We start from the raw sequence: 6,005 nt of genomic DNA, 5'->3' as shown, positions 1-6,005 counted from the left end.
TATGTGTATTTTGTATATTTATTTTCATACAAATTTAAAATATTTTTGTGTATTTTTGTATATAGTTTGATGCAAATTTAGGTTATTTTATGTATATTTTGTATATCTATTTTCATACAGATACACTTTCTTTTCTTGATATTTTGTTTATTTATTTTGACGCGAATTTACATTATTTAATGTGTATTTTGTATATATATTTTTATACGTATTTACATCATCACATGTGTATTTTGTATACAAAATACTAATGAAATAATCTAAATTCGTATCGAATCAAATTAACAAAATACCAAAAAAATAATGGAGTTTTGGATGAAAATATATATAGAAAATACACATAAAATAACTTAAATACAAATACAAATATACACATAAAATAATTTAAAATTGAATGAAATAAATATACAAAATAAATATAAATAAGGTAAATTTGTAATGAAATATATGTACAAAATACACATAAAATAATATAAATTTGTATGAAAATATAAATACAAATACACATAAAATAACATGAATTAGTGTAAAAATATATATTCAAAATAAACATTAAATAATGTATAAAAATAAATATACAAAATAAAGTAAAGTTGTATTGAAATAGATATGCAAAATACACATAAATAATGTAAATTTGTATCAAAATATATATACGAATACACCTAAAATAGGGTAAATTTCTATGAAAATATACATACACAATACATATCAAATGATGTAGATATGTATAAAAATATATATATCAAATACACCTAAAATAATGTAAATTCGTATCAAAATAAATAAACAAAATTCCGATAAAAAACGTATATTTGTAGGAAAATAAATACCCAAAAAACACATAAAAATTTGTATAAAAATATATATATAAAAAAAAAATAATATGAATTTGTATGAAAATAGATATACAAAATACACATATAATTAGTTAAATTTGTATTTAAATACATGTACAAAATACACGTAAAATTATGTAAATTTGTATGAAATGAAAACAATTACACATAAAATAACGTACATTTGTATAAAATATATATACTAAATACACATAGAATAATGTAAAATCGTATCAAAATAAGTACACAGAATATCAATAAAATAATTTAAATTTGTATAAAATAAAGATGCAAAATACCCATAAAATAAAGCATATTTAAAAAAAAAATACATATACAAAAATACACATAGAATAATTAGATTTGTATTAAAATTAATATACAAAATGCACATACAATAAGGTAAATTTGTATTGAAAAAATACGCAAAATACAAATAAAACAGTGTAAATTTGTTTCAAAATATATATACGAATACACATAAAACAACGTTGATTTCTATAGGAATATATATACAAAATACACATGAAATGATGTAAATACGTATAAAAATATATATACAAAATACACATTAAATAATGTAAATTCGCGTCAAAATAAATAAAAATATCAATAAAAGAATGTGTATTTGTATGAAAATAGATATTCAAAATACACATGAAATAACCTAAATTTGTATCAAAAATACACAAAAATATTTTAAATTTGCATGAAAATAAATATACAAAACACACATAAAATTAGGTAAATTTGTATTAAAATACATATACAAAATACGCATAAAATAATGTAAATTTGAATGAAAATACATAAACAGATACACTTAAAATAACGTAAATTTGTATAAAAAAATATATACAAAACACAAATAGAATAATAAAAAATCGTATCAAAATAAATACACAGAATATTAATAAAATAATGTAAATTTGTATGAAAATAAAGAGGCAAAATACCCATAAAATAACACATTTTTTTTTATTTATAAAAATATATATACCAAAATACACAAAAAAATTAAATTTGTATTAAAATAAATATACAAAAAACCCATACAAAAAGGTAAATGTGTATTGAAATAGATATTCAAAATACATATAAAACAATGTAAATTTGTTTCAAAATATATGTACGAATACACATAAAATAACGTAGATTTCTATAAAAATATATATACAAAATAAACATAAAATAAAGTAAATACGTATACAAAAAATGCACACAAAATACACATAAAATAATATAAATTCGTATCAAAAAATAAACAAAATACCAATAAAAGAATGTGTATTTGTAATACACATATAATTAGTTAAATTTGTATTTTCATACATGTACAAAATACACATAAAATTATGCAAATTTGTATGAAAAGAAAACAAATACACATAAAATTAACGTACATTTGTATAAAATTTATATACAAAATACACATAGAATAATGTAAAACTGTATCAAAATAAGTACACAGAATATCAATAAAATAATTTAAATTTGTATGAAAACAAAGATGCAAAATACCTATAAAATAAAGCATATTTAAAAAAAATACATATACAAAAATACACATAGAATAATTAAATTTGCATTATAATTAATATACAAAATGCACATACAATAAGGTAAATTTGTATTGAAAAAATACGCAAAATACACATAAAACAGTGTAAATTTGTTTCAAAATATATATACGAATACACATAAAATAACGTTGATTTCTATTGGAATATATATACAAAATACACATGAAATGATGAAAATACGTATAAAAATATATATACAAAATACACATTAAATAATGTAAATTCGCGTCAAATAAATAAACAAAATATCAATAAAAGAATGTGTATTTGTATGAAAATAGATATTCAAAATACACATAAAATAACCTATATTTTTATCAAACTATATACAAAAATACACAAAAATATTTTAAATTTGTATGAAAATAAATATACATAATACATATAAAATTAGGTAGATTTGTATTGAAATACATATACAAAATACACATAAAATAATGTAAATTTGAATCAAAATAAATAAAGAAATACTCTTAAAATAACGTAAATTTGTATAAAAAAATATATACAAAACACAAATAGAATAATGTAAAATCGTATCAAAATAAATACACAGAATATTAATAAAATAATGTAAATTTGTATGAAAATAAAGAGGCAAAATACCCATAAAATAACGCATTTTTTTATTTATAAAAATATATATACCAAAATACACATAAAAAAACTAAATTTGTATTAAAATAAATATGTAAAAAACACATACAATTAGGTAAATTTGTATTGAAATAGATATGCAAAATACATATAAAACAATGTAAATTTGTTTAAAAATATGTATACGAATACACATAAAATAACGTAGATTTCTATAAAAATATATATACAAAATACACATAAAATGAAGTAAATACGTATAAAAAAATGTATACAAAATACACATGAAATAATATTCTGTGTATTTATTTTGTTACGATTTTACATTATTCTATTTGGGTTTTGTATATATTTTTTTTATACATATTTACATTACTTAATGTTTATTTTGTATATATATTTTATAGAAATCTACGTTATTTTATGTGTATTCGTATATATATTTTGAAAGAAATTTAAATTGTTTTATATGTATTCTGCATATTTGTATATATATAAATATACAAAATGCACATAAAATAAGGTAAATTTATATGAAACAAAATACAAAGATACACAGAAGTAATAAAATTTGTATGAAAATAGATATGCAAAATACACACAAAATAAGCTTAATTTGAATTGAAATATATGTACAAAATACATAAAATAAAGTAAATTTGTATCAAAATATTTTTACAAATACACATATAATTACGTAAATTTTATATAAAAATATATAAACAAAATACACATTAAATAATGTAATTACGTATAAAAAAATATATACAAAATACACATATAATCATGTAATTCGCATCATAATAAATAAACAAAATACCAATAAAATAATGTAAATTTTTATGAGAAAACATATACAAAATACACATAAAATAAATAAATTTCTATAAAAATATATGTAAAAAAATGCATATAAAATTAATTTGCATTAAAAAATATATACAAAACACACATTACATAATGTAAATGAGTATAAACATATGTATACAAAATACCTATGAAAAAATTTAAATTTTTATCGAGTTAAATAAAGAAAATAACAATAAAATAATGTAATTTTGGATGAAAATATATATAGAAAATACACATAAAATTACGTAAATACAAATAAAAAATATACACATAAATTTTTTTTAAATTGAATGAAATAAATATACAAAATAATCATAAAATAAGGAAACTTTGTAATGAAAAATATGTAAAAATACACCTAAAATAATATAAATTTGTATGAAAATATATATACAAATACACATAAAATAATATGAATTTGTATAAAATTTGTATCAAAATAAAGAGGAATACACACAATAAAATAATGTAAATTTTTATTAAAATATTTATACAAAATACACATAAAATAATGTAAATACGTAGAAAAATATATATACAAAATACACATAAAATAATGTAAACTCGTATCAAAATAAATAAACAAAAATATAATAAAAGATTGTATATTTGTAGGAAAATATATATACAAAATACAAATAAAATAACTAAATTTTGTATAAAAATAAATACAAAAATACACAAAAATAATCTAAATTTGTTTGAAAATAGATATGCAAAATACATATAAAGTTAGGCAAATTTGTATTGAAATACATATACAAAATACACATAAATAATGTAAATTTGTATGAAAATATATAAACAAATACATATAAAATAACGTAAATTTGGATAAAATATATATACAAAATATACATTAAATAATGTAAATATGTATAAAAATATATATACAAAATACACATAGAATAATGTTAAATCGTATCAAAATAAATAAACAGAATATCAATAAAATAATTTAAATTTGCATGAAAATAAGGATGCAAAATACCCATATAATAATGCATATATGCATAAATATATATATACAAAAATACACATGAAATGATTAAATTTGTATTGAAATAAATATACAAAATGCATATACAATAAAGTAAATTTGTATTGAAATACATATGCAAAATACACATCAATCATGTAAGTTTGTATCAAAATATATATACGAGTACACATAAAATAGAGTAAATTTCTATGAAAATATACATACAAAATACATATAAAATGATGTAAATAGTATAAAAATATATATACCAAATACACCTAAAATAATGTAAATTCGTATCAAAATAAACAAACAAAATTCCGATAAAAGAACGTATATTTGTAGGAAAATAAATATACAAAATACACATAAAATAACGAAAATTTGTATAAAAATATATACAAAAAAAACATAAATAATTTCAATTTTTATGAAAATTTTTATACAAAATACACATATAATTAGTTAAATTTGTACAAATTTGTACAAGTACAAAATACACATAAAAAAATGAAAATTTGTTTGAAATGAAAATAAATACACATAAAATAACGTACATTTGTATTAAATAAATATACAAAATACACATAGAAAATAATGTAAAATCGTATCAAAATAAATACACAAAATATATTCTGTGTATTTATTTTTGATACGATTTTACATTAAATCTATTTGTGTTTTGTATATATTTTTTTATACATATTTACATTATTTAATGCGTATTTTGAATATATATTTGATACAAATTTACGTTATTTTAAGTGTATATGTTTATATATTTTCATTCAAATTTTCATTATTTTATGTGTATTTTGTATATGTATTTCAATACAAATTTACCTAATTTTATGTATATATTGTATATTGATTTTCATTCAAATTTAAGTTATTTTTGTGTATTTTTGTATATAGTTTTATACAAACTCAGGTTATTTTATGAGTATTTTGTATATCTATTTTCATACAAATACACATTCTTTTATTGATATTTTGTTTATTTATTTTGACGCGAATTTAAATTATTTAATGTGTATTTTGTATATATATATATATATATATATATATATATATATATATATATATATATATATATATATATATATATATATATATATTTATATATATATATATATATATATATATATATAT

Source organism: Eriocheir sinensis, unplaced genomic scaffold, assembly GCF_024679095.1.
Source record: "Eriocheir sinensis breed Jianghai 21 unplaced genomic scaffold, ASM2467909v1 Scaffold280, whole genome shotgun sequence".
Lineage (NCBI taxonomy): Eukaryota > Metazoa > Arthropoda > Malacostraca > Decapoda > Varunidae > Eriocheir > Eriocheir sinensis.
This window is presented reverse-complemented; position numbering follows the sequence as displayed.